At 36.2% G+C, this 14,850-nt stretch overlaps 1 long non-coding RNA gene across 4 annotated transcripts; it reads left to right on the top strand.

Annotated features, from left to right (window-relative positions):
- Window positions 1-844: 844 nt before the first annotated feature.
- Window positions 845-14,501, top strand: LOC129257940 (uncharacterized). 4 transcript variants are annotated; one of them, XR_010292876.1, is made up of 8 exons: window positions 845-892; window positions 6,961-7,034; window positions 7,746-7,870; window positions 8,145-8,275; window positions 8,528-8,584; window positions 9,113-9,184; window positions 11,198-11,363; window positions 12,007-14,501. It is a non-coding gene; the product is annotated as an uncharacterized LOC129257940 (long non-coding RNA). The 4 variants fall into 4 exon arrangements; XR_010292878.1 differs by lacking the exon at window positions 8,528-8,584 and having other exon boundaries at window positions 851-933; window positions 7,730-7,870; XR_010292875.1 differs by lacking the exon at window positions 8,528-8,584 and having other exon boundaries at window positions 851-933.
- Window positions 14,502-14,850: the final 349 nt, after the last annotated feature.

Raw genomic sequence — 14,850 nt, forward strand, 5'->3', positions numbered from 1 at the left:
AATAAAAGGTTATCACCCGAAATTGGAGGAGAATATGGACCCATGTTTAAGACCAGTATCTAAAAATTGGGGCCATGTTTAGGGATATTCCAGCATAAAAGTACCCCATGTTTAGGGATATCTTCCAAAAAGCGACCCATTCCAGCGGCACATTCCCGTATGCCTCATTTCATGATTACGCCCCGCCGGGGGAGTCTACATTATTTACTAATGAATTCGTTCCAACATAAAGGTAACTTTAAAATTAAAATGATGAACATGAAAAGTTTAATGCCACAAGGAGTCGTTATGTCAAGATACATGTAATAGCGTACGTTGATAATAAAAGTGGATCTGGAACTTTCAGCCAATCACGCGCGAGTATTTGGGGGAATTCCCATTTGCTAGTCTTTGTATTTAGACAGTTTGTATTACTCTCTTAATGGTCTCTATTGCCTTGTCCCAAGACAGAAACATACACACGCAACAACAAAAAAAGATAAAAATAAAATCTATGAGTTACTTGTAAACGCTATTAAATGGGCTTTTCCTAAAACGTCTATATATTATGTAGTCATTTTTTAAAGAATGAATGTAGTACATCCGAAACACTATCAGTCAAAAATCTGTCATTTTTCATTATTTTTAATTGTTTTATTTATCATTTTTGTTAATTCTCCTCTACTCACTAAATTGTACAAGGAAATAAATAAAGCAACAAACTTTTTTTGTGTTTTAAAAGAGAAAAGAAGAGTTACACAACAATGCATGTCTGATGTGCTATTTTAGAAGCAGACGTTCACCGTCGATATGATCGACGTAGGCGCAGGCGCAGGCCTACTACTCGATCGATCGCGATTACGTTACGCTTATACGCGGTAATTCGAAAATGAGCTGGGCAAGTTTCGGGCCGGTGAGTGAGGATATATCCATCTCGTACTCGTATTTTTTACGGTAATGGACAAATTTTCTATCCATTCATAATGTGGCTTCAATCTTAATTGATGTTTTCAGGAAAATAAGTTAGGCTTTAAACATCTATATCCATACCTAAGTTAGTTATTTCGTTTCGTTTGATCCAACGTTATGTCGTTAACATGATATACTGTCAGTCCCTTGCATAGGAAAATTTGTTAATGTTATGAGAAACGGAAGCAAGTCCAGTTCCATTCATTGGCATTGAGGATTCGGGCTGAATCCCACCCCGCCAGTTTCGGCGGCCGAGCTACGTAGGTCGTACCGTATGGGTACTAGTATTCAACCCGGCATAATTCAAAGATTTTGACATATTCCCCAAAATATTTAGAAATAGGGAATTTATCTTAATTTCACACCTTTGTTATTTCCAGGGTAATCTGTTGTCGATATTTTCTTTGTCAATCAGTTGACTGTATGCGCGGAGGATCGAATTATGCGGCGATGGCCTTTTGCACTGAATGGTACCACTCTAGCCAGTCTAGGCGACACCCCAATACTTACCCGTGTTAATAAACTGGGACTCCACTCACGCGCATTTGGGCCGCCCTAGCTTAGAACTAAGCATTGATATCACTTTACAAAATATATCTACAAGGTATGTATAATCTATTTACTACTTTGATAATGTTTAAATGGTACTCACCAGTTCTTTTGATGTATTTTCTCCAGAATTCCCACGGATTTGTCCCAAATCTTGCGACAAACCACGTCGCGGTAGACAGCTGTACATTCTTTTTTATTTATAAATAGAGCGCCCCTTATGATAGTTGTTAACAACGCGGCCAAATCGTTAGGTTTTTTGCACTGTGTCCAAGGCGTTTTTATTTTGTTTGATTTTTTATTTTTTAATAAATATTTTGTTAAATAGCGATTTTTACGTCAAATATTAAATTTATATCACAAAATATTTTTAATTGTAGAGATATATATAATATCATGCAATAATTTATTCTATATATATTTCATAATAAAATTTATAATTGTTGCGGTCTTTAAAAAAGGATAGTCGATAGATCAGGTGATGAGTACACGTATCACGTGATCTGAAAATCAGCTTCATACCGCTTTGATCGCACTCGATGGTGACCCGACTGACTGCCAAGAAAAGATCGAAAAAGGACTCAAATGTAAGTTTCCCTTTATTTTATTAAATGTTAAGTAGGAATAGGATGATATTTAATGGGCAATCTTTTAATAAATGATAAACAAACGAGGAAACAACTCGTATTTAGGGAGTAATATCATACTTGGGTGCAGGAAACAGTAACGGTTCTACTTCTAACCTGTTTTTAACGCATTGTCGCCTATGAGGTCCATACATGCTAATGTTTGGACCTCATTGGTACTAGGAGTGAATGGTACTAGTATTCAACCTAGTGAGGATTGATAGCAAATCTCAAAAGGGTTTAGATTGCTAAATTAGATCTAGATCTATGTAAATCTCTGGCTTTGATTAATTCCCTGTTTGGTCTCATCTCAAATGGTCTAGTCCATAGTCGGATGGGACAAGGGCAGATTGAGAGATAGGGCCATCTTTCATCGCTAGGTTGAATACTAGTGCCGACGGGTTGAATACTAGTACCAAAATCCGTCGCTGTATAATTTGATCGCCCGTGCACACAGTCAACTGGTTGAAGAAAAAAATGGCGGAAAAAGAATAACCAGCATTTGCTCTTGGAAATAAGACGGGTCTGAAATTCAGGTAAATTCTATATTTCTATATATTTGAGGAAATTCTCCAAACGGGTTGAGTACTAGTGCCCTTACGGTAGTCGTAGAATTGCGATGAAGAGCACCGGGCCGTTCATCGGTTGTTCGCTACTTACGACCATAGAGAAAAGGATAAAAACTTTAACAAAATCATGCTAGACTATACACCGAATTTTATCCTTGTGATGAAAAATTGAGTTAATGATATTAATAATGGAATACAAGAAAGTCCATCTTCTGCGATAAAAAGTGGTAACTTGAACTTTGAAGTTGAAGAGAAATGATCACAAAATCAAGTCTATCGTTAGATTTTTACTTGCACAAAGACTAAGAGCACAATGTTTTAAAAGCACCAACAAGTATGCACTGCAGATGAGCACCCAAGATATTTCCTGGCTTAGCAATACAATACATCCTGACTTATGGATCCTGCTGAGTATCGTACTTCGTAGAAGTTTAGAAGTCAGTTGTTGAGCGGGGCCGAGCCGAGCACCAACCCCCACCAACACAGCTAATAATACACGTGCGCCTATGGGAATCGCGAGCTGTAGGAAAAAAACGCCTAAAATTACACTTTTTTTTTTAAAGTAATAGAAAGTGAAGAACATTACCATCAGACCATATCTCTAGTCTAGAAAATCATTACAGGAAATTTCGTAATGACGGAAAAATAGACGCAAATTTGTGAGAAAAAAAAAATCACAAAACAGGTGGGTCAATGCGGTCTGAGTTGTCCCGACCCCACTCAAACAGAACCGTTCGGTAACAGAGAACAAGGTTATATCATAACCTTGCTCTCAAGGTTATATCATAACCTTGCTCTCTGTTACTACTCCCTGCGTGGGGAAATAAGATTGGCAATGTTTGACTGATTTTCTCTTGTTCTTGCCTTAAGCCTTTGTTTGGCTTGCCTTGGCCTGGGGACAATTTTTTTGACACTGCACTGCCACTGGGGTGACTGGTAACTCACTGTCACTGACGGTGACACTGTCAGTCACTGTCACTCAGTTTCCAGGACACCAGGACCAGGCATGCAATTACTGAATTAGACATCTAGTTAAGTTTAGATCTCTAGTTTAAATAACATGTTTAACTATTCATCATATAACCATGATAATTTAAGTAAATTTATTCTTTGAATTTTGTTTAAATTCTAAAATGACTAAATTAAAAATAGAGATTGTTGAATGTTGAATGACAATTTTCTTGCAGTTTTACTTTTTACCAGATAACGTTATTGTTGGAGCCCAGATGTACTCAAATATATGCCCCAAATTCTAGTTTTTGAGCACTCTGGTCTGAACTGGTAAATACAAAAATAATCCCCAAGTTAGACCAACTAATGAAAATAAATTGCAAGTCCTGGGTATGGTCCAGGAAATGAGTGTTTTTGGTTACAAAAGTGATATTTTAATGATCCTTTTTTTTAATATGTGTTGTATTGTCTCTAACGTTAAATCTAGATTCTACTAGATAGATTCCCTACAGGCAGGGTGGTTGCAGTGACACTGTCACTTTCGAGTCAGTCGCCTAGGATCTAGATTCTACTCTAGCTTCCAATGATCTCATCCCAAATATGTAAAAATGTGTGTTCAGCCTCGGGCCACCAGTGGAGAAAACCGAGCCTGCATAATATTAATAAGGCATAATATGCAGGTTCAGTCTCAGAGTCCGACGAAGGGTTAGTCTAGGCCTAGATATAGATCTGTTATTGCTAATAGTAGATCTAGTCTAAATATAGGGTTTAGATGTATATGTTGTTAGAACTTAGACTCTATCTGAATTTAACCTCTTGAATCTACACTAGATTTACTATACTTCTACTAATGTTAGAGCTAGAATACATTAGATCCATGTCTTCCGAAATGTTCTAGTCTAGTCTAGACCTAGTGATGAGGTCTGAATTTGAACAGTGTAGATCTAAGGTCTGTTAGGCCTTATCTTCCCAATATAGACTCTAAATTGCTACAAAACAGAAGATGGGTGACATGGTTGACATGGCCATCAGACTAATGTTTCTATTAACCTCAGATCTAGGTCTACTAACTACTGGATGTAGATCTAGAACCTACTGGAAAAATGCAGAGATCTGCAGCCAAGTTTCCAGGTTGAGCTTTCATCCGAGCTCTTTTTACCTCCCCAAAGTGTATGACAGTGTCAATGTCCAGTGTACATGGTGCATAATCATTCTTGTCTTATCATTTCCAAGGGGTGACAGTAACATTCTTTATTCCAAAACTTATCAAGCCTGGCGTTAAGATTTTACAGGTGGATCAGAGACAACTTCATTTGGTAGCGAGTTCCAGTCATGTACTATTCTGGCTCTGAAGTCATTTAAACTTACAGTGCTATTCTCGTCTTACATCCAGTCTGTTTCTCGTCTGGAAGGGTTTGAAGGGGTGACTTCGGGTTGCCTTGGCAGTGAGAGAAGAACATCCCTGTAAAACCAGTCAAATCATGCATTATTTCAAATGTCTGGATTTATTTTACTAGAATCATGTCACCTCTTTTCATTCTGTTTTACTAGGGCTTGAAGTATGTCTCTATAGTCTAGCATTGCCAAGGATGGTATGAGTTTTGTTGCTCTTCTTTGTACCTTCTGTCTTGTGTCTTGGGTGCCAAACTGCATTTGCATGTATTCAAGGATTGGTCCTACAAAACCCTTGGAGTTTTGGAGTTGTATCACTATTCCTGGTGAGGAAGATAATTGGCTTGCATTCAAGACAGCTGAAGCAACATGTGTGTGGAATGATAATTCAGAATCCATGATAATGCCCAGGGGCGGTATTCTTAGGTCATTTTATCTTTAAAATATTTTATTTTATCTCTTAAAATGAAATTGGTATTCTGAGATGACATTTTATCTCTCAGATAAAATTAAAAATTTTATCTTGCGTATAAATTTTATCTTGCTTATCTATGATGATACGCAACACAGCAGTGGCTGCGTAGACATACCCATCGCGTATCTGGCCATTGCAATGCGGGTGATGTGCTTGCGCCCAAGTTACTTTGAAGAAAAAATAAAATAAACTTAAAAAGAGGGTAGGGGCTATTTTATCTCCACGACGTTGATTTCGTCAATATTTTTAGGTGAATTAACTCCAAATGTTGGTATGAAAATTGAGAATAATTATATATTCATTGAGAACAACACCTTAAAGTTATTCCTGTACAATCAGGAAGTATTTCATAAGACTTTTCTTGACTAATATTGTCTTTGAAATGATGCTTGAAAAGATGCGATATAGACTTCGAAAAAAAGATGAGAGTATTGCCATTAAAAAAAAAGAAATATCTGTAAAGACATGCAAGCGTATAGTGCAAGCGTATTTGAAGTCAATAAATTGATGTAATCTCACTCCTTCACCACACCTCCTAGCAGAATGGATTTCCATTGGTTGAATGATATGAGAGAGCTTTATAAGTGCGTTCCTAATTGGATATTGATTAAAAAATAGGTGTGTCTTACAGAGATAAAATGAAGATAAAATAGTTCTCAGAATACCAATTCGGAGAGATTTTAAGGGTATTTTATCTCACTGATTTTAACGGAGATAAAATATTTTATTTTATCTGAGATAAAATGGATCTCAGAATACCACCCCAGGTCTCTTTCTACTGATACTTCCTGAAGAGCAGTTCCACTAAGGCTGTATTTGTGTAGTTGTAATGCAGGCTGATCTAGATCTAGATTCTAGACCTACGTAGTACTGGTGAGACCTTCCCAGCAAAATGGTAACATGCATCAAATTCATTTATTAAAGCTTTTGAAATTACCAGCTTTCATAGAACAACCCACAAGACATTAGCTAACTGTTAAATTGATTTTTCAAAGAAAGAGGGCATTAATTTATTGTGTGAAATTTATCTTTTTATTTATTTTTGATAGGCCTATTTTATACCAGTTGGATGGCCAACAGAAGAAGAAATGATGTAACTTTAATAGTGGGACCTTCCAAAGTCCCCAAAATGATGAGTATTTCTAACATTGATTTTAATAGAACAACCTCCAAGATCTAGCTAAATGGATTTTCAAAGAAAATGTGAAATCATAAATGTATGAACTGTTGTTGTTCAATTGCAACCAGATGGGTGACCGTCATGTCATGGCCATCAGAGGAAGACATGATGTATCTAGTGTACCATAGGAGCAGAATGGTAGCACCCAACAAATCTCCATCCTATGGAACAACATACACAATCTAGCCAATACTAATAGCTGTAATAATGACTTAACAAAATTGTAAAATAAATAACTGTGTGAAATGTGTTAATTCTTTTTAATTTCAGCAAACCATATGACTGACATGGTCGACAAAGGAAGAAAGAATGTTGCAGGAGGAACCTTCCCAAGTCCTGAAATGGTGAGTTTTTCTTAAATGACTAATGGCTTATCCTGCCTGCACTCACGCTTCCAGGAAAGCATGTCATCATATAACACATTATAATATATATATATGAAGAAAAAAACTCTTGACCTTTTTGAAAGTGTATCAGTGAAAAGTAGATGAAATTAATGTTATTTTGATAGGTTATTTGATGATTTTTTAAAGTCTATTTTTTATGTTGCAGAAAAACCAGTAAAATTTTTGATAAAAATGACAATGATGGACATGTAACTATACTATAGTATAGGTTATTAAGAACCCACTGCACTATTCATATAAGAGTATGGGGAAACCCTGGTGTAGAGGTCCACCTGCGCTCCCCCAATCGGGAGGAGAGACCTGCAGTTCACAGTGATTCAGTTCGCTTTTCGCCTCCCAGGCACAGGTGATTTCAAACAAATAATAATGATAATAATAAATACATTGACATGTACACTATGAGGTTGAGTGTGTTGCCATGGTAATGGTTATTTATATAATAAAAACAACATTCCAGTGATAAGAGTAATGTATATGAATCCTTATTTGTGTTGATTTACATGTACAGTATGTATGATTTAAAAGACCCCCCCAAAAAAAAAAAAAAAAAAAAAAAAAAAAAAAACACTGGCTGCCCCTGACCCTTCGCTAAACTGTTTTTTTCCCAAGTTTGGGCCCCTTGTTTGTTCTAGCTCATTGGTTTTTCAGAGAAAATGTGAAATCATAATCATGAAAAAATTACAGCAAAGTAGATGGATGACACGATCATCAGAGGAAGAAATGATGAAGCAGTACCTCCCAGAAGACTGATAGCACCTATCAAATCCCCAATGGTGAGTATTTCTTAATTCTTTTGCAGTTACTAACACTTTCAGAACAACCCACAAAATCTATCCAAATTGATTTTTTAAAATCAAAATTGTAAAATCATAATTAAATGAAATATTCCCCCCCCCCCTTATATAGCAGCAAACCAGATGTTTTCTTTTTCTTAATTCTTTTGCAGTTATTAATACAGAACAACCCACAAAATCTATCCAAATTGATTCTTTGATCAAAATTGTAAAATCATAATTATATGAAATGTTTTCCCCCTTTATATGGCAGCAAACCAGATGGGTGACATTACCAACGGAGGTAGAAATGATGTAGCTGGCCAGACCTTCCAAAGAGAATGGCAGTACCCACCAAATCCCCAGTAATGTTTTTGAGATTACCAGCCACAAAGTCTAGCTAAAGTGAGTTTTAAAGAAATTTTGAAATGTTGTTGTATATTTTCATGATATTATTGCAGCTTACCAGATGGGTTACATGGCCAACAGAGGGATAAATTACATGGGGGAACTTCCCAGCAAAATTATGGCACCCATGAATTCCACAATGTTGAATTATCTTTCAAAGAATAACCCACAAAATCCAGCTAAATGGATTTTCAGAGAAAATATAAAATCATAATTGTGTGAAATGTTGTTGTATCTTTTATATTGCAGATGATATACAGGCCATTCACCGCAGTATGGTAGCAGTCGTAGCACTTACCAAATATGGTATTTCTGAGTATTTCCTACTGCTTTGGAAATTACTAGCACTTGCTGAACAACCCTCTGGATCTAAATCTATTTTGAAGAAAGAACAATTATTGTGTGAAATGTAGTTTTAAAGCTAAATGAAAGTAGTTGCAGTAAAACACTGATTTCATGAGAAAGTCTGTAAAACCAAGGTTAAGTATTACTATATCATCGTGGATCTAGATCTGGTACAGTTACATAAACTGAACTTTGTGAAATCATAAAATCTAAGCTGAAAAACGATCACACTGTAGATCACCAACACAGATAGGCACACGTGGGACAGTGTATATTAATATTGCTGGAATAAAGACGCGACGGACATGCCCAAATCCGCGCTTATTTTGCTTATTTCTCAGCAATTACACTATTTCTTCCAGAATCCTTTGGCACACATTTTTTATTCATACAAACAGGCACTTGGGTGGTCATTATATTGGATTCTATAAAAAGTCATTTTGAGATTGTTACCACAACTGGCATTTATCTTTAACTTTGTAATTACAGCTTATCAGATGGGTGACGTGGCCAACAGAGGAAGAAACGATGTAGCGGGACCTTCCCACCAAATACACATTGGTGAGTATTTCTAAATGCTTTTGAAATTTCTAGCTCTTATAGAATTACAACCCACAAAATCTAACTACATGGATTAACTCTTTGTCTGCCAAGTTTGCCGATTGGCACACTTGGTGCTTCGCCAAGTACGCCGATCGGCACAAATCTCATGACAATCTGATTACATTTATATTGTATTGTGTGTACACACACACCATTGTGTTATTCGTATCGCGTTCTAAACACTCGCACACTCCCTGACATTAGTTGATTACATATCGTTCCCATTCAACTTTTTTGAGAAAAGTGACATTTTTTGGACTGTTTCCACAAGTTTAGAGATGGCCTCTGGTCGAAATAAACAGCGACTTTTCTCTCCCGATGAAGTTCGAGATTTGATTTGTCGTTCACTCTTCCATCCAGACTTTCTGCCTTATCCCTATTAAAGTTTTATTTTTGGGGAAATGAATTTTCTGAAAATTGATACAATTATAACTAATAGATCAAATAAACATGATTTTATAATAATGATTTATTATGAAATGTAGTTTGGATGAAGTTATGCATGAACATGTAAAAGTGAGAATCAAGGTGAGTGAAATGAAGAAAAGTAATCTATTTGGAAACAATTACAATTTACTAAACCGATATGTAGTTTAATTTCAAGTACATTTTCAAATATTCCTTTCTTCTTGAGTGTTAGATCATCCAGTTTTTCTTTTTTCCTCGCTCTGTCATTCACGCTTCCATTCACACTTTCTGTAGTACATGTATCTCTAATTTTATTTTGATGGAAATGAAATTTCTGAAAGAACCACTACAAATCAAGACTATATTATATTATAATCAGAATTTATTTATTCCTATATATATTATATATAATGGCATAACAAAATGGTTTGGCCTATATGAGCCCTCCCCCCCCCAAAAAAAAAAAAAAAGTTTGAAGAACTAACAGTTTATTCAATCCAAATTATTTTTATTGAGTCTACAAACTACTTTGCAAATACATGTCAGAGTCACAGGGGAGAGGTGTCAAACAGTTTATTCATCTACAGCATTGCAATACATTATCATTGCCACATGTGTATACCTAAGGAGGCAAATTGATTTTTCATTACATTTCTATCAGGGGTCACAATAAGAGCAAGAAACAATGCTATTAATCACAAAGCTGCACTTCCTGCCTTGCCATTGAAAAAAAATAGCCCAGGCTTAGAGTATTGGGCCTTTACTATTATTTGACAAAGGGGTTATAAGTAGCTTGTTTATTTTCACCCATTTATTGGTATGTATAGAAAGCTTATAATCTGAACTGTTGCATCATCTTACATGATGTATTAAAGTTATCATATTTTGTAAACATCTGGGAATGAATAGCCTTTTCCCCTTTAGTTTGCCAATTGAAACTTGAAGGTTTCCATTGATCAGAGATACATCTTCTAAACATGAATAAATATTTATGAAATATACATTTCATACTCTACAACTTTACTGAAGAACATTTTTCTGTAGGAAAAAGCATAAAAAAGTTACAGCCATGTAAACTATGCATGCAAATCCAGAGCACCCATTTCTGGTGTCCTCGGAATTAATCCGGCAATAGGGGATTCCGTGCACGGCGGACAAAGAGTTAAGAAAACATTGTATGAAAAGTTCATATGATGGCAACCAAACTCTATCATAGATGCACTCAGAGTAACATGTTGTGGTGCTGTTGGAGGTCACATGGAGAGGTCAAAGGTCATTTGAAGTCAGACATTTGACCTGCAAGACTTTTTTATGTGAAAGAAAAATTTGATTAGGGGCATACTTCATGGGGAAATGTTCATATTATGTAGTCACGGGTGGGTGGCTATTGTCTTGTCAAATGGAGTGTGAAATTAATCATAATTGGAAAATGTTGTTATATCTTGTATATTGCAGCAAACCAGACGATCTAGTTCACAGCAGAATGGTACTACCCACTAAAATTGAGTGTTTAAGAAAATGCTTAAATATATTTTGTGAAATGTTAAATCTCTTAAATTGCAGCAAGAAATTACATTTCTCAAGCAAGTTCTGTGGAGATTATGGCGAGATTTTCTCTTCATGTCATGGATGCTATGCTCTCTGCTTCACTCATTGGGACCAGAGTTCACATTGCGAGGATGACATGTAAATTTGGAAGTGCGAATTGAGAGGCCTCCACGGCTCAAAGGTGAGTTGCACACATATGACTGTCAGGAATGTGTAACAACATTAGAAGTCTTAGATTAAAAAGGGAGTGGTTGGCCCGTCATCTGACCATCACGGTCAGCCAAAATCTTGAAAGTAGTAGGAAAAAGCACAGCATGTCTTACTTTTAGCCTTCACCTGCATGTGTTGGAGAACAAGAGAAAATATGCCGAATACTCATGCCATCCCAGAAAGGCAAGTGGTGGCAGTTTTGGAGAAAACAGCTAATGTGTGCAGGATCCTCAGCAGAGAAAATAAGTGGAAGAACACTTCAAATGCTTCCTTAGTGTCCCATCCTACGATTGCTGTACATCATCTTTTGCCATTTATGGGTTCGTGAATGAGTTTGAAAGGTGTGCTTTCCTTGTCATATATACAAAAGGGTGATTAAGAAGCTAAATGAAGGACATCTGTGAAATGTGTGAAATTTTCTCCCCAAAATTATACAGCTTTTACCAAAATAGAAAAAAGTGCATGCAATATAAAGTAAATGCAAAGTGCTTGCCCTTCAGCCAACAGCGAAGCACTGTGCAGCTGTTTTTTTTACCTCCACTATGTTTTAATGCTGTTATTTCGCTTTTTTATAGCGCGTAATACATCAGAACGACGTGTCTATTGCTTAACAGATATATTATTACCCCGGTCATCGGATCCAATCAGTCAATCCCGCACGCAATGTATGCACATCCTCCACTCCCTGGGGAGTATTCCAGTCAGTCGCCGGTGACGCGCACACAGTACTGGACAAGCTACAATTTCACATCCTACCAGGAACCCATTTAGCCCGTGCGTCGATAGTGGCAAAGTATTGTTAACGAATGCCAAAGGATGCCAGAGCGCGGTGGGATTCGAACACAAGACCCTCTGTTTACAAGGCGAGAGTCAGAACCACTACAACATGGCTCCTCCATTATATAGTTGTCAAAGTCAAATCACCCAAAAAAATTATGTAAGAGGCGTTTTGCTTGCTACAACTTGACAGCGTGCAGTCTAGGGACAAAGTGAATACCCAAGAAGTGCAAAGTGCTGGCCTCTGTAGTGATGACTACTGTGGGCAGAACAAGAAAGTCATTATGCCCAGCCATGATTATTTCTTTCCTCAAAGATGCCAAAAATGGAGAAAAAAAATGTTACCTTTCATTACTTTGAGAAAAACCATGGCCCAAATGAGTGTGACAGTATGCATTCAGTAATTCAGCAGAAGATATCTCATTGTCCAGAAATCTTGCAGCCTGCCTACCTTGCCAGCACTATCAAGGAAGCAAGGAATGTTTCTAATGCTGGGGAGTACATGGTCAAGTGTGTCAGGACAACTGGATTAAAAGGTATTTTCCCAATTATTGGGGATTCTTAGGACAAGGTCTTCAGATATTAAAGGAAATCAACATTGACTGGACTTCATTCAGATCCGTGAACTGGCCAACTCTCCTGGCAAGATATTTGTTGTAAACATCACATTGAACACACAGAACAAATTCTTCACTCTGAAAATAGACCAAGGCAGCCACCTAGCAGTGAAGCTTACATAAATATTCTTAGAAATTCACATTATTACTAGCTATTACTTCTTAATTTGTTTCTTTCATTTCTTGTAATACATTCGAAAAAAGATGAATAACATTATCCAGTTAAGGAGAACAATAGTGATACATTTAATTGTTGTAATAGCTCCTACTACAAGTTTATACAAAGAAACATGTGAACTACTATCACATCTCATTTTCTTCTTAGAATCCCTAGATCTGCTGATAAATCAATCCAGTGGGTTGATAAAATGATGTGTAGCGCCATCTACATGCCGCACATCCACGAGACCATGGATCCTACTTGCTGGAACAAAGCAGACACCATTAGAAAAAAAATAAACAACAGCAAAACTTTATACCTCCCTCTAGTGAGGGAATTTCTTAGTTTAGTGTAAGATATCAAGGTGAGACGAATGTATGAGGATTTACTAATTATCATCGTGCAAAACACCCTCCATCATGATCATGTCCATGGATTTGATTTACAAACCAACCATTTTTTTTTTGTCTACGGATTACCTTATTTACCACCTTTGTTTCTGTATTCTACATTCCAAAACTGAAGTAACATATATATATTCTGGTTGATGAAAGCCTGGAATGAAATTCAGAGGTTTTAGCTATTGTCAGGGTCATATCATTTCTCAGTGGTATTCAGAGTATTCATCTTATGTCTACACACAATGGTCAAGTTATTTTTTGCTTAGAACTTAAAACATTGAATGTTGGATTAACATAACAACATGAGGGTGTATAAATGTATTGGGACAAATAAATTCGTTTCATCTGAATGCATATAAGAAAACAATTACTAGTAGTGGTTTTATGGGCGGAGGAAGAACAGTATAATTCAACAAATCATATGCCAAAGAGCCATCCAAAGATGACCTGCACTAGCCTATCAAAGCAATGGCAACCATGTGATCATAATGATGATTATTATTATCATCTGTATCATCATCATCATCATTGCCATCATCAACAACAACATCAACAACATTAGTATCAGAATCGTTTATATTATCATTATTATTGTTTCTGCTCTTGTTGTATAGCATTACTACCATATATCAAGCACATGAATCATAAGATTTCATATCACATCACATGGGACACTTATCATGTTGATTACATGTCGAATTCATTCTAAACAATTTGTGTGTGAAAGTGGTTATATGATAATTATGCTTACAATATCAACTAAAAAAAACAATTACTTCCCTCGAGATCTGTGTTGAATTGGTTAATTGTTGAAATTTATTGTGTTGATGATATGATCTTAAAGTCCATGAGAATACTAATAAGGGGTGCTAAAATATTGAGGCCAATTTTAATGTTTTGGAAAAGTCTATTTACAGTAAGAAAGACATGTTATGTGATTGAAAGATAATGATAATTTATGCAAAGTATTCTTAAAATTGCAAAGATTAGGCCTGGTTGATGTGAATGACTTGATGTATCAAATCATAATCGTTTGAATGTTAAGCCCCCCCCCCCTCCACCCCACTTTCAAAACCTTTACATAGGCCTTTGTAAAGGTCCTTTCTATTCCGTCCTTTTTTCACTCAGAACCATGTAACTCATGCATTTTCGACAAGATGAAGGCACCTTTTTATCGTGCCTTTAAAAAAAAATTCTTGTTGAGTTAAAGCACGTGTAACAATACTCCCAACTAAAAAACAACAACACAATTAATTTAATTAGATATTCAACTAATGTTGCTTTAATATTCAAACAATGGCTAACTACAAAATTGAATTACATGTAAAAGCAGCACATAATACCATATAGATTATCTTTACAAAGAATACATATTTCCAAAGTAGAGACTCATCTATGTTTTATTTTGTCTACAACCTATCGCATAGCGTAAGTATTTCCATTACGATAATGTACTCTATTGCTTTCAACTTGCCCCTGAGCAATGTGTCTCCAACATGACGC

The sequence above is a fragment of the Lytechinus pictus genome, chromosome 3 (assembly GCF_037042905.1).
Source record: "Lytechinus pictus isolate F3 Inbred chromosome 3, Lp3.0, whole genome shotgun sequence".
In the NCBI taxonomy this organism is placed as follows: Eukaryota; Metazoa; Echinodermata; class Echinoidea; order Temnopleuroida; family Toxopneustidae; genus Lytechinus; species Lytechinus pictus.